This window comes from Centroberyx gerrardi, chromosome 4 (genome assembly GCF_048128805.1).
Source record: "Centroberyx gerrardi isolate f3 chromosome 4, fCenGer3.hap1.cur.20231027, whole genome shotgun sequence".
Lineage (NCBI taxonomy): Eukaryota > Metazoa > Chordata > Actinopteri > Beryciformes > Berycidae > Centroberyx > Centroberyx gerrardi.
The window spans coordinates 1,664,490-1,691,975 of NC_136000.1; the positions used below are offsets into that span (position 1 = coordinate 1,664,490).

At 44.8% G+C, this 27,486-nt stretch overlaps 1 protein-coding gene across 5 annotated transcripts in view; it reads right to left on the reverse strand.

Annotated features, from left to right (window-relative positions):
- The window catches only part of ptprz1a (protein tyrosine phosphatase receptor type Z1a), a 91,243-nt gene that overhangs the window by 62,835 nt on the left and 922 nt on the right, over positions 1 to 27,486 (reverse strand). The window lies entirely within an intron of this gene.

Below are 27,486 nucleotides of genomic sequence, written 5' to 3' on the forward strand. Positions count from 1 at the left end.
CGTTCAGATCGTGACCCGACCTGATTCTGCCTGTACAGGATTAGGCTGCGGTAAATTAGAAGATGGTCTCATGCTGTGTGGCGTTTGTTCCATCTGAGCTCCGGATGATATGCTCTGATCCAGAGATTAGATTTAGTTGTTTGCAATCTGGAGATGGAAGATGGAAAACCTCACGTTCGTCACCAAGAAAAACCAAGAAAAAAGTTTATTTTAGTGCACTGTTAGTATACTTCTTTAAAACTACAAATTAAGAGAGTATACTTTTATTTTACTTCTGTTGCACACTTGAGAATAGTAATAGCAATAGTCTTATTGCTTGTTCAGGGTTTATATTACTGAGGAAATTAAGGAGTGATTAAGGAGGATTAAGTGATCACCAGTGGAAAATCCCAGTCCAGTATTCCAGTTCATTTTTACAAAAAAATGACAAAAGTTTACTTCCTTCCTCCAAGAAAGTTTGTAATTTAGGAACAAGAAGAAAAACGAGCGGTAAAGATTCTGAGCTTTTGTTTTGGAGGTGTAAAAGAGGTGTAAAGGTGGAAGTCAGTCTTCTCTTTGAGTCCTGATGAGGCTGAAAACTCCCTGCCACTTTCCCATGATTCATTGCATGAACACATAAACAGTGAATGTGATTTACGGCAGTGCGGTCCAGCTGTGTTCTGCTCCAGCCGCACAGCCCTCGCTCCTTCAAAGCTTTCTGACCACAGCCGGCAATAAAGGAACAATTAGGCCGGCAGGAGGAGAAGACAAACCGCTTTTCCTTTCTTGCCCTTTTCAGATGTTTCCATTCACCTCTGTCTGGTGTTTTATTCACTCTGCTGCTCTTCACTTCATCATGCTGAGGCCGCGGCGAGGTCGCGACCTCTTGTTAAAAGGTCAGGGGTTGGAAGTTCAAGTAACAGTTTTTTTTCTCCCACAGAGAGGTGAGGGGGTTTAATCAGCTCTGGGCTTCACACAGAACCTGAATGGATAGAACGGTTCTTCCACTGTTTGCCATGCTAATTTGGCTAGTACAGCATAACATGGCCATTATGGAATTTTAAGGGTTAGTTGCTATGGTGACAACTCAAGTCTGGACATTAAGGCTGCGTTCACACACAGCGTTTTTTCCCCAACTGCCAGCGCCCTTTTCTCATTAAAAGCAACGGGAAGCGGTCGCAAGGCCACAAAAGGCGGCCGCTCCCGAAAAGCAGCCAGAGTTTTTTTCATCAGAGCGGAGCGCTTTCAAAAGTTGAGAAATGTTAAACTTTTCAGAAAAGCGCCGGGTGATGTGAACCGCTTTTCCCTCAGCCGACCAATCGTGATGACAGAGACGCTGGCCGTTTCCCATAGCAACAACAAATATGGAGAAAGTGAAAGTGCCGGTGGAGAAGTTGGACGTTGTAATCAGTGAATTTCCGGACGTGTATTAGAAATATCTGGTAAGCCTTTGCTTGTTGCACAACACTGTTCTGTCTGATAGAAGAGCTAACCAGCTGGTTACTGAGCTAGCAGCTGCTAGCTGTCAGGTGACGTTATCATGATCTGCTTTTTATTTCTTCCTCTCGCGCTCCAGGCAGCGCTTTTTCCACACAAAAAAACGCTGTGTGTGAACACAGCTTAAGGCTGTAAAGTCTGTCACACTGTGAGAACTGAGCAGATGAGTCTGTTAGCAAACTGTCAGAACTCAACTGGAAGCTAACGTTAGCGACGAGGCTAACGTAGCTTCATCACAGACTGTACTTCTCTCTCTAGCTCTTCTAGTCAACATTAGCATGTTAGCAATCCATGGCAGCAAGGAGACAGAGAAGCTGCTTTGGTTCTTGCTGTAAAACCTCTCAGCTCAGTGACTTGCTGTGAGTCGCTTCATACAGAAGCTAGTCCGACGGGTCACAGCAAGATGGCCGCCGCTCCGACCGTCCAGGAACGTTGATTTGAATGGGAATGACCGTTCTTATACATTCATGTTCTGCATCAAAAGAAAATCCAAGCTCCGCCCACACTGTTTGATTGACAGGTGATCTGTGGGAAGTGCAGTGCAGAAACACCACAGTGATGAGGCTGAGTGACAAAGATGGAGACTGAATAAAAAAAACAAGGAACTCAAGGCTTACCACTCCTTCCATTCTCTCTCTCTCTCCCTCTCTCTCCCTCTCTCTCTTCCCCCATCATTGTTTTCTTGACTGTGGATGTCTGATTGACATTGCTCAAAGAAAACAATAAATTTAAAATTTAAATTTGCTCACAGTCAAAATAACATTTCTCTTTCCAGCTCATCTGCCTTTCCTCTTTTCTCTCTTCTTCTTCTCTTTATCTGACCTGAGATCTGTCTCTAAGGTGGAAATGGAAACTCGACTGTAAACAGCAGCTCTGACACGAAACACCTGTCTGCACATCAGCAAGGCTCAGTTACAGTGTATGTGGGTGTGTGTGTGTGTGTGTGTGTGTGTGTGTGTGTTTGCATGCTTTGTGTGAATGCAAGTGTGTGTGTGTTCTTGTATTTCTATACTTATGAGGATCAAATGTCCTCACAAGGACAGAAAGATGAAGAAAATCCTCCACACTGAGGACATTTCGGCCGCTCTTCACTTCTTTAAAGTCACAATGAAACGAAAAATGACTTGATCACCTTGTTAGCTAATTTTCCATGTCATATTATACACCTATTTAACAATAAATGCCCAAAGAAAATATATATAGATTCTATTTACTTGTATTTTTATATGAAAATCCCATTAACTCCAACCAATAAAACATCACAGATTTTTAAACAGTCTTTCTCTCTCTGACTGATCCCCCATTGGTTTACACTTTTGAATGATCCCTCCCCCAACATCCTGTTTCAACAGGAAATACATCATTACATCCTCATCAAATACATCATACTTCATTGTGACTTTAAGGGTCCGGTCAGTTTAGGGACAGGAGTTGAGTTTAGGGTTAAGATATAAAGAACTAGGATTAGGTTAAGGTTAGGGTGAGGGGTTACGAAGCCAGCCAATGAGGGTCCTCACAAGTATACTAATACAAGTGTGTGTGTGTGTGTGTGTGTGTGTGTGTGTGTTCAGTGGGCTGTAGTGGAGGTGTTTAGTATCAACAGGATTATGGTCTGAGCTCATCTTACTCCATGTTGAATTTAAGAGTCAGTGAAGCTCGGTCTGAACGGATCAGGTGACTCTTCTTCTTCTTCTTCTGTTCTACTGTACAACAACCAACTGTACAGCAGCGAGGTCGGGAGGACCTGCAGCTGCTGGATCAGGGACTTTTACCAATATAGAGGAGTATAAATTAATATTAAAACAACTTTGGAAGCTGTTTTGAACCGATATAAACATATTTAGGTGCTGATTTCACCAGTCGATGCAGGCAGCAGCTGGACGACTGCAGACGTCTCAACTTTTATTTTGTAAAACTGTATTTCCACGGGTATTCAGTGTTGCTGCAGGCCGGGTGTTGGGAGAAAACGCCAGAGAAATGAGAATATTTGAGATAGCCAGTACTGTTCAACTAGCCAATTATCTTCAGAACCAGATTCACAATCACTTTATAAGACAAGTACCTAAATTAAGATTAAGAGACATTAATGGACATGGAAATTTGTTTTGCGTCCAGCGCCAGAACAACATCCATCACACATCACACCAAACAGATAAGATCCAAAAACAACATTACACTAAAATGACAGTGTTCAGACAAGATACGTCTCCCACCTGTCTCCTGTCCATCATGCAAATTAAATACAGAAATATATTCCCTTTGTTGAGTGGGAGCTCAAAACAGCACAACATACAACATTTAGACTTTGAATAGATGTTGATATGATGCTGAAAACCCATGTGACCCTCTATGCCTATAAATCGTATCGGCATAGAGGATTATTTAGAGGGTTATTTATTCCTATGCTGGAATATTACGATAAAATATGGTAAAATATTACCAAACATTTCTATTTTTTATTATTATCCCTACTTAGTTATTTGTATCTTCTTTCTTTCTTTTTTCTTTCTTTCTTTTTTAACATCATTTTACTTTTTGTGTTTTAAGCACATTGAATTTGCCTTGTGTATGAAATGTGCTATACAAATAAAGTTTGCATATATATATATATATTTTATTTTTTTTTGTGCCGTAATATTATATTAGAAAAACTCTGCTCATTTGAGCTGAACTCGTACACATCGCTGCTTGCTGGGTGTTTTTGCATAAACGTAACGCTCCAGCCAGTCTGAATGCAGCGGCCTCTCTGCAGACAGATCAGTCAGCTGACACACCGTCTCTGTCTCTTTAATTGAATTGCCTGTCTGAGCGTCTGCCGGCTCAGTTTCAGTCCGTCACCGCCGTCTGTCCTCCGCCGTGGGTCCGCACAGCGAGGTCGCCTCTGTCGTTCCTCGCCGCTCCGCAGTTTGAACAGCGGAGGCGGACAAACAAAACTCATACATGATGTACACATCAAACGCTCCAGGTTTGAGTTACGGTGACAATACATGACACATGAGTTGGGTTGGACGCCTATTGTGACGCCGACAACAAAGAGCACACCTGCTCAGCCTCCGTATCTGTCAGACCTGAAGTGTTGAAGCTGCACCAGGCAAGAGTTTCCAGTGAAGCTGCAGCGTCTCAGTCTCAAGCAGGAAGTGATGCGGCAGCAGAGCGGAGCGTCTCGTCCCCGCTGACTGAGACGCTGTAGAGTCTCCCTGTCTGTCCAGATTACATTCTGCTGTCAGTTTGCTCACCAGTGGTGGAAAAAGTCCTCAAATCCTTTACTCAAGTAAAAGCAGCAGCACCATAATGGAAAAATACTCCAGTAAAAGTAAAAGTCCTGCATTTAAAATTTCACTGAAGTAAAAGTATAGAAATATTATGAGTAAAATGTACTGAAGTATAAAAAGTAAAAGTCCTCATTCTTTCAGAGTGTTAAAGGTCCATATTCTCCAGAGTTTTATTTTGTGTCTTTCTGTCCATTCAAAGCTGTGTGTGTGGTGTCATGAACCAAAAACACTCTCAATCCATTTCTCCACGTTCATTTTCCAGCATCTCTCTGAGCCTTACCAAGAACAGGCCGTTTCTGTCTCCGTGTCTTTAAGGCTCATTAATATTAACGACCCTCCGTTCCGATTGGCTAACCGTTTCGAGAGCGAAACGTGAGACGCCGCGGCCCGGCGGCTACAGGTAGGGAAAACTCTCCGGTAATAAACGACGACGACCGCTCGACCGCTTTGAAAAAAACACTTTGTTAGTCTATTATTTCTTACAGAAATGATAATGAGCGAACCTTTGTGACGCCACAAAGTTACGGAAGTCCAAACGGCTCGTTTAGAGGCTCGCTTTTCTAATATGGATTGTGTGGATTTCGTTTTGATACTTTCACCATGTTTAGATACACATCCAACTCCTTTATCATCACAGAGGAGAGGGAGTCCTGCTTTACACCATATGGGTGCTTTAAATTATTGAGGCATTAACCTGTAAGAAGTATTTTAATGTTGTAGGTCTAACTGCTCCATATACTGACAGTGCAACATATTTTATGAGCTTATCGTATGTTTTGCGTGTAAAACCTTATTCTGCAAAGTAACTAGTAACTCCAGCCAGCAGATAAATGTAGTGGAGGAAAAAGTACAAGATTTCCCTGGAGGAAAAATAGAAAGTCTCACAGAATGGAAATACTCAAATGCCAGTACCTCAAGATTGTACTTAAGCACAGTACTTGAGTAAATGTATTTAGTTACTTTCCACCTCTGATAGTCACTGGTGGGAAATCTTCCCCTGAACAGCAGCAGAGGAAACTGGACTCACCAATGCAAGTCACCAGATTTTAATTTTACGTATTAGGTATTTATCTGAATCCCTTGCCCAGAGCAACTTACAATAAGTACAACAGTAGACTCAGCTTCAGCTCCTAGATCACCAACATTTCAAGCAACCAATACTAAGGAGGTCAAAGGTCAGAGGTCACAACACCCAGACTATAGATGGAGCAAATATTCCTGTGAGCCTGGAATGATCATGGATGATAGAGAAGTGCGAAAGAAGGAAAATAAGAGCCAGGGAGAAAAGGTAGAAATGTTTTTTTTTTTGTGTGTGTTTTTTCTTTCTAACCCGACAGGAGCGTGATCAGGTGCAAAGAGAAGAAGAAGATGAGAAGATGTGAGGTGATTTAGGAGGAAAGAAAGGAACGAAGAGGTGATTTAGGAGCAGAGGGGGATGTAATTTAGGGTTTGAGGAAGGAAGAGGAAGCGGGTTGGGGTGGGGGGGGGGGACATGCTTATGTTCTACTGGAAAGGAGTGAATGAGTAGAATAGATTCTATGGAGAACTCTTGCTCAGCGTCTGCAGAGAGAGAAAGACCACAACTGTGTCAGTGTGTTTATTCAGCGGAGAGCGGCCAGCCTTGTCTCTCTCTCTCTCTCTCTCTCTCTGGTTGTGGGAGCCATGCATCCATCCAGTCGGCCGGTGAATAAGAGGATTAGCCGAAGCCCTGGGAGAGCCTGGCCAGCCAACAGGGGTAGGGGCTGAGAATGGTGCCCATGCCAAAATGTGTGACCCCCTCTTTCCTTTCCCTTCCCTTCCCATCCTCTCTTCATGCCAGGGGAAGAGGGTTCGGTGGGTGGGGGTGGGGGGGGGGTGGTTTGGACGGTGAGTCTTAATCTTTGAAGAGTCTGGGGGTTTTCTTTTTTCTTTTTCTTCAAAGACTACACCGACTTTTTGGGAGTTTGGCCCATCGGTCTCCCTACCCAGTATGTGACCAGAGGATTGGCACCAGAATCATCTCTGTGTCTCTGGTAGCTAGCTCTGTCCACTGCGCATGCTAACGCTTTAGCATACAGTGTGTTCAGTAATCGTAGACGACTAGCATTATCCAACGTATGAAGATAAACCTTTTAGAAATCCAAAGTTGGTGTTGTTTTCTCTGTCCTGTAGATTTATAACTTCTGAAAACAAAAACACAAAACCTCAATCTTCATCATAAGTGAAGTCCATTACAAACAGCGCTATGTAAACAAAACAAGTTTCCAGTTGTCTTAAGAGAGCTTCTGCCTTTGAAAGTTTGTTCTTTTTGTCCAATTTCATGTCTCTTTCACCAATCCACTAAACAAGCCTGGCAGGTTTAGGCGTGTGTCATTCTCACTTTTAGGATAATGCTAGTCGCCTATGATTACTTTACATACTGTATGCTAAAGCGTTAGCATGGTCGCCAGACAGAGCTAGCTACCAGAGACACAGAGATGATTTTGGTGCCAATACTCTGGTCACATGTTGGGTAAGGAGACCAATGGGATCTTTAAACTGCTGATAGCAATCTCCTTGCTTAAAATATATATTTTTTAAAAGTTAAACAATTAAAGGTTGACCTTATGTTATTTTGATTAAATCATAACTGTTCATTCTCAGGTTAAACCAGAATATCAAGAACCGAGACCACAGACCAGAGCCCAGAGCCACGCCTCCAAACACACACACACACACACACACACACACACACACACACACACACACACACACACACACAAGCCTTCATTCAACAAGGATTACCACAGAAATCAAACCGTTTTCCTCATTGTTGGTTTATTGTAATTTAGTTTCTCTTATCCAGTTCAGCTGCATTTTTCTTGCCTTGATTTTTTGTTTCATTTCTTTTGAGCTGAGATTTATTTATCCCCTTTTTATCTAACCTGCACACTGTCATTTTCACATTTTTAAATGTACCAATAGAAATAAACTATAAACCCCAACTTTGCCAGTTTGCCAATGCCTCATTTTGCAAAGCCGTGACTGATTATCCAACAAGTATTTCTCTTGGCTCGTACAGGACATGTTAGTGTAAACGTCCAACTGTTATGGCTCTGATTTCTGGCTGAAGTGCGGTCTAATTTACGCAATGAATGGATGGACTGTTGTCTAAATAATGCAGTGAAGGAGTCCTGTAGATAATGTGTCTGTTTCTGCACTTCTGTCTCTCTTTATGTGCAAGACTGTTTCCCTTCAAGGCTGTTAAAGATCTATTCTGTTCTATTGTAGTTTAGTTTAGCTTGTTCTGATCTGGCATCAGTCACATGCTTATTAGCCCTGTGAACCGGTCAGTGAAGCTCTGAGCTGATAATGTGTCTGAACAGCTGGAGTGCTAGTTCACTTCACAGATCTGACCGCAGGCAGAGAGAAACCCTCTGCCATCACAACATCATAACATACAGTAACCAGCTTTTATCCCATCTATCCTGCATTAAGTACTGCAGACAATTCTCTCTTGTACAGGCTTACACAGTAGAACCAAATTAGCATACTAAATGACACAAATTAGAACGGAGGCTTTGCAGATGTGTCACAAATCTACCAACAATCAGGTTACTGTGACACAGTAAACTGTCTTGTCTTTAGCCCTAGTCTCTACTCCAAAACACTCTGAGTTGTAGCTTGAGAAGAGTCAGCTCAGTTAACCTGAACAAACTGTTAGCTAGCTAACTAGCCGGCAAACACACTGATGTTAATGTGAACATGCTAACGCTAGTGTGCTAATCAGATGTGTTAACAACAAGACAGTGATGTTAGCTGACCAGATACTATGGTTAGCTAGCTAACAAGCTGACATTATCTAAACACTAAATCAATCAGATGGATCAGTGATGAAATGATCAGTTCAGTCAGAAACAGACAGAAATTAACCGTCTGTTTGTTGAGACGGACAAGTTGTAGCCTACATTTAGAAATACCACAGTTGACCAAGAGCCGAGGACCTCCAATATGGCCGCCAGAGGGTGTTGCCTCACCTGAAAAAGCTTTATGCTAAACTCTACTATCAATCAGCCAACTAGTTACCACACTATTCCTTTTAAGTTTGATGCCTGAAAAGATAAAACATTTTTGCAAATATTTCCTCATGGAGCCTTAGCCTATAGTAAAGGAGTGGTTCAACCAGCATGCAGTAAAAAGCAGGACTTCCAAAATGGCTCCATCAGTAGTTGTGGTGAAACAGACTTCTACCTTCATGATGGATAGAGTGTTTTATCAAACTGCCTTTGCTAACATACAGCAGATCCTCCAAATAAATACAAAATAAGTACTCAGAAAGCCAGTGAGACCAACAGGGAATCAAAGGCCTCTTCACAGCTGCAGGCATCAGACAAATGAAACGCCCGTTCTACCCACAGATCCCCAAACCTCTGCTGGGAGCTTCAGCACAGCGGAGAACCAGACAGACACTCTGGAAAATTAAATTAATTAGCTGAACAAAGGCCTCGGGGTTGAAGTTCCTCATAGAACCTGACTGATCAGCCATCCTTCCCTTTTAACTGTAAATGGAAAAGGACAAAAGAAAGCTTTGGATCATCTATGGGCAGACTGTCTAAAAGGAAGCTGGTTGGAAACGTGAATTTCAACTGAACCATACAAGCACATTAGGAATAGGTTATGAATAATAAGCCTACACTGCAAAAATATCCATTTTAACAAGTCATTTAGAGTCATTAAATAAGTTTTACAATCCTATTTTTCTTAAAAAATCTGCCCATGGGTGAGACATTTTCACTGTTGTTCCAAAAATGTCCTTGAGACATGATAAATAGAAATCAGGCAGATCACTCCACAATTTGCAGTATGACATGGTCAACTGAATCCAATCCCACCAGACTTAACTGCTGTGTGTTGGAGGAATCATTGTTTAGTCGACACCTTGCCAAAGCTAAAACATTTATTTTGAGACGTCAAGTCTGCCTGCATGTTGCTGACCTGTGATTCATCCACTTATTTCAGCTGAGGAGATACTGGAGAAAACACAGCTAGTTTGGTAGCAATTTATTTAAAATACTATATCATTACCAATACTGTACAATTCTACTTCCTACTGTATACCATCTGGTGGATTCCTTTAGTCCAGAGTGTTTAGAGCTCTGCAGTGTTAGTGCCTCACTCTACCCAGTGAGAAACACAGTACCACACCTAACTATGCAAGTTATGAAGAACATAAGAAAACAAACTAGAAGTCTCTCAGCAGAGCTCAAACCTCCGGCACTGATCAATTCTCCAACTTCAAAGCTGCAGCCTCCGTGACAGTTCATGTTTGTTTATCGTTTGTCTTCCAGGTTTGATTTTCCTGCAAAGTAGCATGTGACAGCAACACCGTTTAGCAGCCGACTTTCCCAGCAGCACTTGAACGCAGCATCATAGTTCTGGCTAAAAAACGATAATTGTCTAATGGCAGAAATCCCACCAAGAAATCAACACCAAAATCTAATCAACAGATCTTTGGTCCGACAGAGATCTGTCCAGCAGATTCCAGCCAAATCTGTTTGTTTCTCTTTGAGAAATCTTCAGACATCTATCAGGCAGACGGGCGAAAACACAATCACCTTCCAACTCTAGCAATCAAACAGAAAAACCACCCATGTGGCCTCACTAATACATCACCGTAGTTCTGCTGCTGACTACAGATCAGCAGCGCTGAAAGAGAAGTGGAGCAGCAGCTGATGAGAGACGGCCGGGTGTTTTGCTCTGCAGGAACATTTAGTGAGTCTGGCATCACTCTGCTGGGTCTGGAGAGTGTCAGTCGATGTCCGGGTGGTACGGGGATACGGCACAGTGAACGCCCCGGGGTGTGTGTGTGTGTGTGTGTGTGTGTGTGTGTGTGTGGGACGGGGGATGGGGGGGAGCTGGAGTGTGTTCAGACTGAGTTAGAGAGGGGGAAGAGTCCCAGCCAAAATTTAGAGCTGCTACCTGCATCATTTTGAGAAACCGGGACCTAAAAATCTTTCTGATATCAGTTCAAAACAGTTTTCAAAGATGTTTTATTATACATTTTACCGTGACATAATATCAGATCGTGAAGATGTTAGACTCGTTTGGGTTGACGTTGAACTGAAGGGGTCGGACTTGGCCTCCTTCACGCCGACGTCAGTCAAATGCTTGTTGGTGTGTGTGTGTGTGTGTGTGTGTGTGTGGCCATGGTTTTAATTGCTGTGTAACGTCTCTGGTCTGGATCTTCCAACACCAGCTTCACTGCAGAACTGTGATAAGACTGGCAGCTTGGCAATGAGAGGAGGGGCGAGAGAGATTTTGTGTGTGTGCGTGTGTGTGTGTATGTGTGTGTGTGTGCGGTCATGTGTGAACTGTATATGCTGCAGAATGCCCAGCCAGAAACAAATGATCCATCCCGGGGGAGAGAGCGTCTGTGATTGGGTTTGAATAATGGATCGGCCGTCTAGTGTTTCCATCATCAGCCTCTCTGGTCTGCCGCCAAACACCGAGCCGGCCAGCGGCGGCCATGTTTGTTTATCTACTCTTCTTCCTGCATCATAGCAGCAATACAATAAGGGGGAGGTACTTAGTATTGTTACATTTTACAGGGTTGGGACATTCATTGGGGTGGAAAATCCTTTGCCAATTTTTTGCTGATTTAAATTACCTTTGCCACTATGATCCGTCTGTCAGATTTCATCTGTTTTGACGGACAGAAAGTTCAACCAGCTGAAGTTTTTCTGGACAGACGGATTCGTCAGCGTCTGTTCAGCCAATCAGAGGTGATCCTACGTTTGATTTGTAGAAACTAGCGCCGAACACAGAGACGACGGTCCGACCGAAACAAAGATAAAACAGAGAAAGCCTGGTGGGGCGTTGGGATGACTGGAGGCTTCAGTTTCTTATTGAACTAGACGGGCACTCGGAGAGCGCAGACCTCCGCCAAGGCCAATCCAGTCTTCTATGATATGCAAATGTGCAACTGCAACCAATATACTGATCCGCTCCAAAATGTAATGGGTTCTTCCTTGGCCCATGCTACACCCTTCCACCAAGTTTCATGGAAATCGGGCCAGTAGTTTTTCCGTAATCCTGCTAACAGACAAACAAACAAACAAACAAACAAACAAACAAACGGCACCGAATACATAACCTCCTTGGTGGAGGTAATAATATTATAATATCGTATATTGAGATCATTTTGGTCAAGATAATCGTACTACAGGTTTGGCCACCCTGCCTCCTCAGCACCCAAACCGCAGGCCGGCCAAGTCCGCACCAGCTGCTCCGGCTCTGGTGGTCATCTGGCCGCGGCCAATCAGCATGCAGGAAACGTGGGGCTGAAGTCCCAGAAAACAAGTGGCCGTCCTTGCAGCCACCAGCCAAAGTGACTTCCCCCGGTCTCACACACATCGCCATGGTCACAGATTCAATCTGTTTCCCTCTGCTGTCGCAGACAGAGACAGTCTGCAGCTTCAGCAGCTAGGAGCCAGACTGAGGCTACAGGCCGACTGAAGCTCTGCAGAACAGGACAACAACGGATTTCTGTTTCTGTGTCGTGTCACGTCCCATCTTGAGATTATATGGAAGATTATGAACATGAAACTGAATGAGTCCTATCCGCTCCTGAACACAAACCCAGCAGGATCACACAATACAACTTCCCTGATACTCCATTCCTTACAAATAAACTGAAACAAGTACAAATAATTTATTTACACTTTACTTTCCCATCGGCAAATACAAATGTTGCCTGCCTGACAGAGTAAATACTCTGTTCACCTTCCAAACTCTTAAAGTCAGAGTCAAACTTTACCCAGCGATCATTTGATGGACGGCAGTGTGTAGGAGGAGGCCGAGTTCAATATCAACCCATTATGGCAAGATAAAAAATCATTTTTAAACAGCTTTGGAAACTGATACCAGAAAGATATTTATGTCCTGATTTCACCAAGCGACGCAGGCAGCAGCTGGACGACTACAGACGTCTCCACTTTCATTTTGGCCTCTCTATTTACAGTACATGAGTTAATGTTGGTGCCGGCCGTCCCATCAACATCTATTCAACTTCTAAATGTTTTCTGCCGCTCCCCCTGTGCCAGCCTCTGCTGCCACAATCTGAAACAAACGGCGGGCGAAGGAGAGCCGCCTCTCTGTCCGTCCGCCTCGTCCCACAGCCAGCGGCTCCAAACATTTGGAGTGGGACTGTGCTGCTTTAAACAAAGAGCTCCCACTTAGAGAGACTTGTTTACAGGAAGAGGAAGATTTAAAGGGAAATGGAGAGCGGGACGGTTCCAATGTAACAATCTCAGAGACGTTTTATTTATTTAAAACCCTTCGCCGTTAGCTATGCAGGTTGAGCTCAGGTCTGGCAGCAGCTGCACAGAACATAAATAATGATTTATGAAGTCTTGGTGCGTGAGGAAAGAGAGACATGCGGAAGCGCTGTGAAATGTGTGTAGCATGTGGCTCATGTCGGATTAAATCAGAATGGAAGGCGGTGGTGTCACTGGTGTGTGTGTGTGTGTGTGTGTGTGTGTGTGTGTTGGGATCGACTGGTGGGCTAAACCCCTTATAAATTCCTGTTCTTGGCATGGAGAACTTTCCTCATTAAGGAAAGCATTCAGATGTCTTGAAAACAAAATGGCGGCAGGGTGGCCTGGCGGTTAGAAAGACCGTCCCGTAACCAAAATGTCACAAGTTTGATCCCTGCAGCAGCCAAAGTGTCCACAAACATCTACTGTATATATTCTGAGGAAATGTCAAGACACTGGGTTCTAATCCGATGCAGGGAGCTGATTTCTGTGAGATTTTTCATGTGAACTTATTAAAGGACTACACCAACTTTTTGGGACTTTGTCCCATTAGTCTCCTTAGTCAATATCTGATGAGAGGATTGGCAGCAAAACCATCTCTGTGTGTCTGGTAGATCACTCTGTCTGCTGCACATGCTAATGCTTTAGCATACAGTATGCTAACTAATAGTAGAAGATTAGCATTATCCAAAGTATGAAGATAAACCTTTTAGTGATCAAAAGTTTGTATTGTTTTTTATTCTCTGGCCTGTAGATTCATAACTTCTGCAAACAAAATCTCAATCTTCATCTTTAGTGAAGTCCATTACAAAATAAGAGCGTGAAAACTTTAGCTGTCTGGCTAACTTCGCTAACTTCCTGTGTAAACAAAACTAGTTATTCTCGCAGGAAGAGGAATCTGCTGCCAGTGAAAGAAGCTCCAAAGAGAGTTTTCTTTAAAATGAAGTAACCATCAGCCTCAGAGCTGCTACAAGTTCTCCTTTTCTCACTTTTAGCATAATGCTAGTCGCCTACCATTACTTAACATAGTGTATGCTAATGTGTTAGCATGTGCAGTAGAAAAGAACGATCTTCTGGCAACATGATCTCATAAAAAGTTGTGAAATGAACACAAACTGTACTGGTGACACGTATTATGTAAAATTATGTTCCTCCACCATGAATTCAATTACGTTCCAAAGGTTGGCTAACGGTTAAGTTTAGGCAAGTAGAACAACTGTGGGTAGGGTCAGGGGAAAGGCTTTGGTCGGTTAAATAAGAAAAGCTTTAGCTAAAAACAAAAAATTTCCTTCTTACAAACTGGGAATTGAACTCCGGTCTCTGGCATTGAAGTCAAACTCATCCGCCCGACCACAACACCCTTAGGCTGATCATCAATACGCGTTCTTGTGCATTCTTGTGTCCTCCTTGACGCGTTTTACATAATATCTCACCGCTGAAGCACGATTCCAAAACAAAAGAACGACCGGACGGAGGATGGATGGAAAACCCGGAAGTTTCCTTGCTTACCTCAAAATATCGAGGATGCATCAGATGGAGACTTAACCGATGAGAACGAACTGAAAGCCCCAAGATTCATTGCGTTCTTGGTTTTGACAATCAGTCTTACTTTCCACTGAGCTGCTTCAATGTGACTCCACTTCCAGTTTATAGTCGTGCCTCCTTCAAGTAACCGTTTCATGCTGGGAAAACAGAATTTTAACACTTTTCGCGCCACCGGCACGTTAATTTGGTGTTAACGAGTCGTGTTCATTTCACGTGTTTCTGTGAGATCAGGTTCTGGACTCGTCTCATGTTGGTTAAGGAAACCGACGGGTCAAACTCCCAAAAAGTCACAGCAGTCTTTAGGCTGGCTGCCCTTCAGCAGACAGAAATACGAGTAATGACAGCAGCTTTCTAGGCCAAGCAGTTCTTTGCTTGTTGTTGTCTTCCCGGTAAGAGAAACGGTGATTTTGGCCGTGAGGAGCGGTTACGCAATCGCTCTGATTGTGCACACAGGCTCATTCATTCACACTGTCTAAATACCAGGAGAGTGTCGAACATGATAGCCCTCTGTAGTTGGTACACAAGATCCTATTTGTGTGTGTGTGTGTGTGTGTGTGTGTGTGTACATGAGTGTCTGCTCTCCCTGAACATGGAAATCAGCAGCGTCTCCTTCCTCATCAGCCAAGAAACCTTCTCTCTCTGCACATTAGCAACACGACTAGAAAATCCTGTTTGGTAGAAAAATCATCATCTCAAGTTCGTTGTTAAATTAGTCCAAAACATAGAGGATCCATTGTGTAAAACAGGTCATTTAAAATGTGATACTGTATTCATGCCAATAGTGAAATAGTTTCTTTTGCCCTCCTCCACAGAGAAGAGGTCAGAGGTCAGAGGTCAGGGTCTGGAGCTGGAGCTGGAGCTTTAATCTGCTGAGGTGAGGTCAGTCATGTTACAGGAGACTTTAGAGTAGCAGGATGGGGTCGAAACACTTTCAGTCAACTGAGGAAAGGCATTTTCTTTAAAGAGGCAATAAAGTCCTTATTATAATAATAATAAAGGTTTTTCCTGCCCCACAGCTGCCCTCCCCTCCCCCACATTTCAGCTACGAAATCCTTCTTCTCGAGCTAAAAAAAAGCAAAAGCCAAAGCAGTTTAATTATTCCAGTATTTAGCATGGTGATATAGTCTGCTGGATCTGACTTACTCGTCTACATTGCATCTCTACAAATGTACCTTCACTACCTGTGTCACTTACAGGCCACCGTAGCTCAAGAGCACAGTCAATGTTGTTGGAGTCCCTACTGGTTACTGATGGAGCTCTATAGAGGTCACAGGCTACTTAACGCCTCTTTAAAATTCAAAAACGATCTCACCATGAAAAGGAGTTTGTATCAAACCAATAAAGGACTGGCAGAGGATGAAGGCTCTGATGTTATTAGATAGATAGATAGATAGATAGATAGATAGATAGATAGATAGATAGAGTACTTTATTATGTGGATTTCAGTTTCAGTTTGAGTGAAACGACAGTAAACTGAGTGATTTAGCTGCTGTTGGCTGCAGCTGGAGAAAACTGGCTTTCCTTTACAGAACCAATCACTATTGGCTTTGTTTACATATTGATTTACTAGCTTGAAGATATTTTCTCATTCTGAAACGTATTTATCTGTGTTTTAGACACAAGGAGTGACAACATGTCAGCTAAACTCAAGTTTAACATGGATCCTGAGGCTTTCATTTTATTTACATTTGTAATGTTGTGATTTAAGTCGTAAAAAAGCTTCTTTTCCATCTACAAGTCAAACTCTTCGATAACAGAAGTGGATATGCCCAAAGTTTAGAGGGTCAAATCAATTCTAGACTATATAGCATCTGTAAATACACATGATTAATAGCGGGTGGTGAGATTATTATCAACTAAAGACTGACTGAAGATGGTTACTTGAATTGCAGAAGTGCCTCCTGCAATTTGTGCCTTTTGGGGTAAAACTGTTCTATATCTTATACAACGACAATCTCACCCTCATTTATTAAAGTGCACGTGTGTTTCCTCACGCTTCTATAAACTGAGACCAAATCATCTAAAACACAGAGCCTGAACACCGGTTCAGGCTTAGCCAGTTTCCTTCTCGGGAGTAACCTTTACCCAGACTTCCACATGTATAGAGGATCTGTTCTGTACGGGACGGGCGGCGGAGCGTCTTGGCGTCAGACGAGGCTTTAATCTAATTGAGCACATGGTGCCGAAACAGTTTGTCAGAGGGCCGAGGAAAAGCTCCTGAAACAGAAGAACGACTTAATTAAACCACACCGGATCTGAATGGACCGAGAGGAGAGCCAACACTGTCCCAAGGGAGTGTGTGTGTGTGTGAGTGTGTGTGTGTGTGTAAAGCCACCCTTATGCACCAGTTACCACCCATATTATTTCTAATGAGCAGACTGTAAATTGCCAGCAGCCAGACTACAGATTAACGCTCCATATGATTCAGATTTTAGGATTTTGTTTTCAACTCTTCTCTGGCTCAGGATCAGAATAATGATGATGTTTTTTAAATAAATGTCGTTTAGTTAAAAAGGAATTTATTGAATGAATTTGAGGACTAATGCTGCGTTCAGGTCATATCGGATTTACGAGCTGCCAACTGGTTTCTGATTTCTCTTTCTTGGTGTCATGAATTGTAGAATTGTTTCAACACTGCAGCGAATCCACCGATGTCAGCAGTCCAAGACAAAAAAATCAAAATGCATATCATATTCACACTCACAACACAATCAGCTGTACTTATGAAAAGGTAGTGATATCTGCTGCAGTTTGTTTAAATTCATGAATAAAGGTTATTTTGGACGTGGGCGTTCCAACCGGTTAAACAGCTGAACGCCTCCCAGTCGTAGCAACGAGACGCAGGAGCACAGTCACAAATCTGGCTCCTGATTGGCCGACAGCAGCGGTTCCTCTAATTCAAATGAGGTTGATGTTGTTGGAGTTCCTACTTTAAATTTAATCGCTGAAACAAACTCAAACTTCAGATGAAGACGGGCAGCAGTCTGAGTGAGGTTCTGGTTGTGGACTCTTGTGGTCTCTCTTCAGCCTCAGCCAAGCGTTTTCTGTTTTCGCCTTCCCAGCATGCCTTGCTCCGTGTGTCGCCTTCACTGTGAACACATGGACCTTCACAGATGAGCGGTGTTGCAGGGAGGACGGTCGTGGCGCTGCAGCATGTTCCCCTCTGCTCCTGAAGTCCTGAGCGAACTGATCCTTCCTCATTACTCTTCTTCTTCAGACTGAAACAACCTCCACAGCTTCCTGGGGGTCAGCGCTACACAGATGGTTCGTTTAAAAGTTTATCTGACCCGTGTGAAAGCCTCTAGTCGATCACCATATTGCTGTGGCTGTAAATGTAAATAATATACGATTAATTGTGCAGCGGTACTGAATTTGAAATTGTAATCCCTTACACTACTGTCCCTAACACTGCTAACAGCTCGGTCTCTAACCTCTAGTCCATGGAAACCCTTCCTGTCCTCTCTGGCTGTCTCTCAACGGGACGCCTCCATCCCTCCCTCCCTCTCTCCCTCCCTCCCTCCCTCTCTCCATCCTTCCCTCCCTCCCTCTCTCCATCCTTCCCTCCCTCTAACCCGTGGCCCGCGGGTCGCAGCAGGAGCCGCTCTGCAGGAGTCGGAGGTTCGGCGAAACACTAATTGCTTCTCCACCTGCGTTGATCCGCTCCGGCTCCGTCTATCCAGGCTAACATCAGCGCCGTCACACACTCATTAACAGGCGGCCATTTTGTGACGGTGCCTTGGGGATGCATGACTATTTTGAGGGACGGCCTAATTGAAAATGATGGTGGGGGGGGAGGAAGGGGGGGGGGGATATGGATTATGGTTTGTGCTTGACTGACCTTGGCACACTTCTGTCTGATTTTCCCCGTTCAAAGTGAAACGATGGAAAACATTTGATCCAGACCTGACATCCTCAGTGTTATCTGACTATAAAACAGATTTTAATCAGTTTCAGTGTTTCTGTCACCGGTCACAGCACACACAGCACTGTGGGGGTCAGAGGTGAAGTCAAGACATTGTTGAGATTTTTGGTTCAGTTGTATCTTACTTTGTAAAAATGTCTTTATAAGTCTGAACTGAAATCTCAGAACAGTTCAGGTGACAGAACTGAGTTTAGGCAGCAGAATGACTGTCAATCATCTTTTTATATTATCTTCTTTAAATGTGATGTGTCTTTTACATCACATTTAAAGAAGATATTATCAAAAAGTGATTGACAGTCATCTGCTGCCTTTACTCAGTTAATGTCACTGAATGTTCTGAGACTTTCAGTTACTTTTAGATTACTTTTCCATAAAGGTAAGAACAGATAAGAAAAACTGAAAAATTAAAGTTTATTTCAGGTTTGCACACAAACACAAATTTTCTACTGTGCCTCATTTTCTAAAGAGAACAACATGGACCCAGGAATACAAGGTCCATCACTAATAACTGTTTCAACAGTCACATTACTGTACCATGTAAACATCCTCTGCCGGCCCTGTGCTCTCCTGGCAGCGAGCGCTCTGCATGAGACTCTGAACATCTGGCAGTTATCAGACTCCATTATATGTCACATCACATTCAGCTCCGTTCAGTCACATTGTGATTTCTGTGTGAAAAACACTCCATACCTGCTTCCAATTAGGTTCAATTGCTATAATTGGCTGGTAATTGGCCGACTAACGGAACGATGTCCCTTTCACAGCTTTCCCTGTCTGATGTCTCTCAGGCCTCATGGTGAAGTTCAGTCAAATCACAGTGAAGGAGTGTCAGACGGCCCGAGGCTTTCCTCTGAAGGAGAACAATGTGAAGAACCAGTTTGACCAGGAGAGACGTTTCTTCAGAGTGAAGCCTCTGGGGAAACATCTGCTCTACTGTAGGAGCTTCACTGCAGGTCCAGCAGCAGACCAGCTCAGACCGCTCAGGTGTTTTATCTTCAGTGCTGACGGACCGGACCGAGCTCCAACACATTCACCTCAGTCTGCAGGTCGAAACACACAAACTGTCCCAAAATCCAAAATCAGATTTCTACTGGAGGTTCATTTCTTGGGCTGGATCTCATCTGGATTTGATTGATTCTGGTGCCATATTCGATTCTTCTTATCAATCCAATTCTTTATCCCTTAAAGGTCCACATTCTCTACTTTCCAGAGTTTTATTTAGTGTCTTTCTGTCCATTCAAAGCTGTGTGTGTGGTGTCATGAACCAAAAACACTCTCAATCCATTTCTCCACGTTCATTTTCCAGCATCTCTCTGAGCCTTACCAAGAACAGGCCGTTTCTGTCTCCGTGTCTTTAAGGCTCATTAATATTAACGACCCTCCGTTCCGATCGGCTAACCGTTTCGAGAGCGAAACGTGAGACGCCGCGGCCCGGCGGCTACAGGTAGGGAAAACTCTCCGGTAATAAACGATGACGACCGCTCGACCGCTTTGAAAAAAACACTTTGTTAGTCTATTATTTCTTACAGAAATGATAATGAGCGAACCTTTGTGACGCCACAAAGTTACGGAAGTCCAAACGGCTCGTTTAGAGGCTCGCTTTTCTAATATGGATTGTGTGGATTTAGTTTTGACACTTTCACCATGTTTAGATAGACCATCCAACTCCTACAGCTGCTGGTGGTCCCGTGTGGTTCAGTGGGTGCAGCAGGGCAGCAACACCGGCAGGTTCAGGGTTCACTCAGTATCACCAGGCTGGAAATAGCAGTGAGGCACTTTGGCTGAAAGCATCCAACAAGCTCAGCGTTCAGTTCTGATGAAACGACCTGATGAATTTTGTGCTTCATTATCAGCTGCTTGAGTTCCTATATAGAGCCGGGATCTGTGTGTTTGTTGTTTTTTTTGTTTGTTTGTTTGTTTTTTTGTTTGTTTGTTTGGCCAGTGCTCAGTGTTAAGGTGAAGTTATTATTTTTCTATAATCCAACCAACTACAGGAAACCACCTCAAAACGCAAGGGATTATGGGTAGAAGGAGACGGATGTGGTTCCTCTAGCTTGGAAAGCCTAACAGAACAAAATGAAGTCTGGACTGTCGCTCATGTTCAGCTATTTCTTCATGTGCTCTTAACTGGTATGAACACCACAGAATGGACTGGAATGACTAGAGTCACATGTACTTTGACTGGTAACCCCCCCCCCCCCCCCACATACACACACACACACACACACACACACACACACACACACTACTGTTAGCCTGTATTACTGGATATCTAGGACTGTAAGCTTCTTCTCCTGCTGCCCTCAGTGGAAGCCGATCTGGATAAGAGGATCAGACGAACGGCTACAATGCAAAACGCTCTAAATGTTCTGTAAATACTTAAAAAGGCTTGTTGAGGCTCATCAAGTCTTTTGTGCGGGCCAACATCTGCCTGAAGCGTCTTCAGATTCACCTGCTTAGATCCCCTCTCCGCCGGTGAATGGAGGGGAAGAAAAGGAGCGAGTCATCCTGCGGTTCTCCAGTGAAGAGCATCCGACCGACACACAGACGCTCTGCCGGCCTCTTCTGCGTCATTTCGCATTCAGCGTTTTGAGAGAGAGAGAAACAGAGAGAGAGGGACGAGGGCCATCGACACACACAGGAGAGGAGACCACACACCGGCAGGCAGCTGAGGTGGAGGAAAATGGGGAAAGTGGAGGACAAATCAAATGGCTCTCCACCAGCTACTCGACGGGACTCCACTTGTTCTCCCCAAAGAGCCTCGGTGTGCGCGGCCCCTTTCAGCGGCGCGGCGGGCCACCCGGATCTGCCCCGTCATCCATTAAAGCGTCCAGCGGCGGGCATGGAGGAGCGGCCCGGTGGCACGGCGCCAGGCGGACACCAGCAGAGACAAGATGGTTGTTTCACCAAAAAAACCCCAAACCCCCTCTCTCTCCCCCCGAAACGCCACCCTCGACTCCCCTCATCCCGCACCCGCCCCCAGGAATGAGAGAGACAAATGAGGAGGAGGATTAAAAACGTAAGGGGATGGGGTGGTGGGAGGTGGGGGGGGGCGAGGGGGAGCGGGGTGGGGGGGGGGGGGTGGAGGTTGGGGGGGGGCAGATAGTGTAAAGATGGAGACATGAAGCAGAGAAAAGGAGAAATGTGGGACAATGGGTGAAGGAAGATGTGCAGCGGAGAAAAATGTGAAAGCAGGAGAGAAAATGAGAGATTAAGAGGAGGTGGACAGAAAGGAAAGGAACGGAAGGGAAGGGAAGGGAAGGGAAGGGGGGGTAAAAAGTTGAGCAAACAGATGGAAGTGTAAAAAGGAGAGGAGGGAGGGAATGTGAAGGAAAAGGAGGCATGGGAAAAGAGAAGGGACACACAGAGCGGCAGAATGAGAGGCGGAGGGAGAGAAAGGAGCTGGAGAAGACTAATGAAGGCAGGAGTGCTGCTTAACCTGCGCTCCATCGCTCTGTGAGGGGGGGGGGGGGGGGGGGGGGGTCTTATACACCCCTCCAACACACTGCGCTCTCACACTCCTGCTCCAGCTTCACAGTGTGAGAGCGTCCTGCCTCGCCACAAACCGCCGCCGCCGGGACAAATCGCAGTGCCATCATCATGCGTCACGCTCAAATGCTGCCCCCCACAACCGGCCCGCACCCCCCTTCTTTTTTTTCTTTTTTTTTTTTTGCTCTGTTGCTGTGCACCCCCTTCCCCCACACCCCCCACACCCCCCCCCCCACCCCCCCTCCCTTCCTCCTTTTGCCTGTAGTTGCCCCCTTTCCTACTGTTACAAAACAAATCTCCCCTCTGACAGCATAATTCAGCGGCGGCTCGTTGTTGTGGAGGAGCGGAGCGGAGCGGAGCGAGGAGCCGGGGCCTCAGCTAACCTCGGCGGAGGCCGGGCCGCTTGTTTCCCCGCGTAACCCCGTCCCATTCAGCCGGGCCGGACACAGAAAGAGGGGCGACTCACGGGATTCAGCCGGTGGCCCCTGTGTACGCCTGACTGAATGCCGTTGAGCCTAATACCCACTAATCTGGTCATCAAATCCCCCCGCTGCCGCGATTAGAAATCTGCTTTGCTTCTTTTACAGGCGACCCGGGGCGAGGAGAGGGCCGTCCCGCGCCAAGACAGACCAGAACCTCGCTCGGAGAGAGACGGGTCAAACGAGGGGGAGAGAGAGAGAGAGAGAGGGAAGAAAGTGAGAAAGAGTGAGAAAACTGAATGTAAGGGAGAGGAGAGAGAGGAAGAGGAGGAGGAGATGAGGTCAACTGAGGTGAAGAAGTCATGTTTGTGTCTTTTCTCAAAGAAGAGACAGAATCCAGATGAAGTGAAATCAAGAATAGGTCCATTTTCTTTTCTATTCTCAAACTAAAGCTTAATTTGTAGTGATGGGATGAAATTCAATATAGAGAGCCTAAGTCCCTCCCCTTCCGGTGGACCACCATGGGACCTTATTTCGGAAAAAATATGTACGGTAGTCAACGGCGAGAGACAAATAATTGTTTGATCCCGTTTGAATTGTGCCATGAATTACACATATGATGTTTTGTCAATTTAAATGATAATTTTGCAAGTCAAGAAAGTCGCAGTTTGTGGTAAAACTGTTGAACTATAAGACTGTAAAAATACGTAATTAGAAAGACTACACACCCAAAAGTCGCGCAAGTGACGTAACTTTCTCTCTCCACAAGCTACCCAGAGCCTGAAGCTCAGTCCCTCTCAGAGAGCAGGAGGATTATACACAACCTGGAAGGTAGACAGTAAGAATGGATTTAAACTGGTTTAGGATAGTTTTAGTACAGTGGGGGCTAACGTTAACGATGCCTGTGTGTTTCCTGTGTTTCCTTCCATGTTGGTGTCGGTGACGTATATTGTGCGAGACGAGAGATGTAGTTCTCTGAGCGGTTTCACACAAAACTAAACGTTACTTTACTGTTTTACAACAAACTGCGACTTTCTTGACTTGCAAAATTATCTTTTAAATTGACAAAACATCATATGTGTAATTCATGGCACAATTCAAACGGGATCAAACAATTATTTGTCTCTCGCCGTTGACTACCGTACATATTTTTTCCGAAATAAGGTCCCATGGGGGACAGCGGAAGGGGAGGGGCTTAGGCTCTCTATATCACAATACAAAAATGTGTCAATCCGTCTGGAGGGTCAGGAACATGAATGGTGATATCAGCTCCATGTTATTCTGCTGTCAGGAACATGAATGGTGATATCAGCTCCATGTTATTCTGCTGTCAGGAACATGAATGGTGATATCAGCTCCATGTTATTCTGCTGTCAGGAACATGAATGGTGATATCAGCTCCATGTTATTCTGCTGTCAGGAACATGAATGGTGATATCAGCTCCATGTTATTCTGCTGTCAGGAACATGAATGGTGATATCAGCTCCATGTTATTCTGCTGTCAGGAACATGAATGGTGATATCAGCTCCATGTTATTCTGCTGTCAGGAACATGAATGGTGATATCAGCTCCATGTTATTCTGCTGTCAGGAACATGAATGGTGATATCAGCTCCATGTTATTCTGCTGTAGTAATCACTAATGAGACTCTTGACCATCACAGTTTCACAAGCTCTCCATCCAAATTATATTATTGTCACTTTGTAATGACATTTTTAAATTGTTGTTTACATTCTAGCAGCCAATGGCATCGCTAGAAAGATTTGAGTCTCAGAAATAAACAGAATTCTGCACAGTCAGACTTTGTTGTCACTGAACTTTTATGGATCACATCGTATCCTGGTTGTATTGATCCTGAACCTCAGATCACATATTGAATCGTATCCTGAGATAAGCAGATCTATGAATTTGACCCACATACAGTACGGCAACTGCTTCTCATTATGCAAATTCACACAAAGTATTAATCACTGTTTACTGGGTACATTAGGTGTGACTCCTTGTTTAGCTGGTAGTTTGCACCACATATGCCAGAAAGCGACTGTTTTCCAGAGTTTGCTCCTGCAGCGGCGTCGCTGCAGACGGCCTGCTGGGAAACGGTCGTGCCAGCTCCGTCCAGGTTGGCAGGATCAGAGTCTGGGGGAGCGGGCGTCACGTTCCCACCCCCACCCACCAAAAAACACACCACCCTACCACCGGCTACCACCCACCCAACCCCTGCGCTTGACTGACAGACTGACACACTATGACGGCCATCTGTCACCACGCTCCCTGTTAGAAAACAACAGGCCGAAGAGGAGAGGGGAGGAGAGGAGGAGAGGAGGAGAGGAGGAGAGGGGAGGAGAGGAGAGGAGAGGAGGAGAGGGGAGGAGAGGAGAGGAGGAGAGGGGAGGAGAGGAGAGGAGAGGAGGAGAGGGGAGGAGAGGAGAGGAGGAGAGGAGGAGAGGGGAGGAGAGGAGAGGAGGAGAGGGGAGGAGAGGAGAGGAGAGGAGAGGAGGAGAGGGGAGGAGAGGAGGAGAGGAGAGGAGAGGAGAGGATAGGAGAGGAGGAGAGGGGACGAGAGGAGAGGAGGAGAGGGGAGGAGAGGAGGAGAGGGGAGGAGAGGAGAGGAGAGGAAAGGAGAGGAGGAGAGGAGGAGAGGAGAGGATAGGAGAGGGGAGGAGACGAGAGGAGAGGAGAGGAGAGGAGGAGAAGAGAGGAGGAGAGGAGAGGAGAGGGGAGGAGAGGAGAGGAGAGGAGGAGAGGAGAGGAGAGGAGGAGAGGAGAGGAGAGGAGAGGAGGAGAGGATAGGAGAGGAGGAGAGGAGAGGAGAGGAGAGGATAGGAGAGGAGGAGAGGAGAGGGGAGGAGAGGAGAGGAGAGGAGGAGAGGAGAGGAGAGGAGAGGAGAGGAGAGGAGGAGAGGAGAGGGGAGGAGAGGAGAGGAGGAGAGGAGAGGAGGAGAGGGGAGGAGGAGAGGGGAGGAGAGGAGGGCAGGCTCAGGCTGGCGCTGCCCTCTGACTGATATCTCTGGGAGGACAGATGGCGCTGGCTCTCTAAGCTTTCTCCTCACTCATGTGTCTTTTCTTCGACCATCAATTCCTACGCTGCCTTCTCAGCGGACTGGCACCTCCTTTGTGCCCCTACGTTTCATCAAAGCTTTATTTCGAAAAAGCCCCAAGTGAAAAGGGGCATAGAAGCGGCGGGGGAGGGGGGGGGGGGGGAGGGGTGCAGGGAGGAGGAGCGGCGTGGCTTTCTGCAGGTACCAAACCGCCCGGCAGCAGCACAAGTCCAAGTTCACTGGCCCGGGCACAAAAGGTTTCACATCTCTTCAGCCAAACCAGCTCCGGCCGGCTTCTCACCAGATCTTTGTTTCGCGTCTCGCCCCAAAAGATTCAGCCGAGCATATCGCCGTCGTCTCTCTGGCACGCCGCGACTGTCCGCCGAGAGACGACAAACACTCCCGACAGAAACATCCAAACGCCGCTCCGCTGCCTCCTGCTCCGCTCTGACCGGAGGACAGGAACTAACCACACCATCGCTCTGGAGAACTGGAAACCACCACGTGACTTCAGTTCTTAACAGAAAAGGAATCTGAAAGAAACTCCAAAGTGGCCGAGAACTGAGATTTTTACCCATAAGTCCCCAGTCTGACACAGCAGAGTTCAATTAGGACAAAAATATCCAAAATTATGACAAAAATATCCAAATAAATGACTCACTAACATGTTCGGTAATATCTTGGTCCTTCATTTGCTTTTAAATTTTCACACATTCATTAGCCATAATCCACGGACACCGCTAATTAATAATTCAGTTAATTACGAGCCAATTAGTTAACAAGCAGCTCATTAGCTTGTTAGTTCACTTGTTCCTCATTTAATTATAAAGGTCTGCCAATACATGACTTGGCTCTACAACTCCATCACTATGTGAACATTTCCTGACAGGGATCCAATAAAATATAATAACATCATTATTACAGAATTGTTACAAGACATTACTGTTAGTTAAGTGTTAGTTACAGATTATTTACTAGGTAATTAAGCTTTGTAGTGACTGTAAAGTGTTAATTATCCCTCTGTTGCTCCACCATCATGTAAAAAAAACACTGAAGCCTTCACTGTCCCGTCCAGCAGGTTTATTGATCCGGCCTTTAATTGATACATTGATTGATCTCATGATTTGTATGGATGGCTGTGTTCAGGACGGGGGGGGGGGGGCTGATGTTGCTTGTGGCCTTCAGGGTTTTTTACATGAAGGTTTCAATCAATTCAATCACTGATCACAGTTCACAAGAGTGAACACAAACAGGAATACATGCGTGTGATATTCCATTCCAGTTCAATATTCTTATAAAGACATTAAGCACAATAATCAGTGATGTCAAACCATCATCCAGCAGCTGATTTCACTGATCGGCTGCTCCTGTCTGGATGCAGCTTGTTAATCAGTGAAATCAGCTGTTTAGTGATGTGTTTCTCTTTGGGAATGTGATGTTGATTCCTGCATCACTTCCTTTTTTTGTAAATAGACTTGTTTGTTCTTGGTTGGGACAGTCATCACAGTACAAGTCAGACCTGAAAGTGTTTTTCCTCCAGACAGTTCAGACACAAAAAGACTGAAACTGACAGAAAACACTTTGAATCAACAACAAGCAGCTTATTTCATTTCCCATGAAAAATCACTGCAATCTGCCCATGATATTCCTGCAGGGACTTAAAGTTTGTCTCTGAGTTTATAAGAGTAAAACTTTTCAACAACAGTGACATTAACACACTTTTTTATCTCCTGATATCTGATATCAGGAGTGTGTGTGTGTGTGTGTGTGTGTGTGCTACTTAATAGTGAGTTTACAGTAACATTAACACACATTAAGGTATTTTTATCTCCTATGGTATCACTGTGATATTCCTATAATATTCCTACAGAAATTTAGTGCTATTCTATGCTAAATGTATAGTGACCCGACTATTTTTTTTTTTTAATCTCCTATGGTATCACTATAATATTCCTATGATAATCCTTCAGGATGATATGTGTTAGTTTGGTGTTGTATCTGTCTGTATCTTTGTGTATCACAGGATTACTGTAGCTGTTTTTCTTGCGGG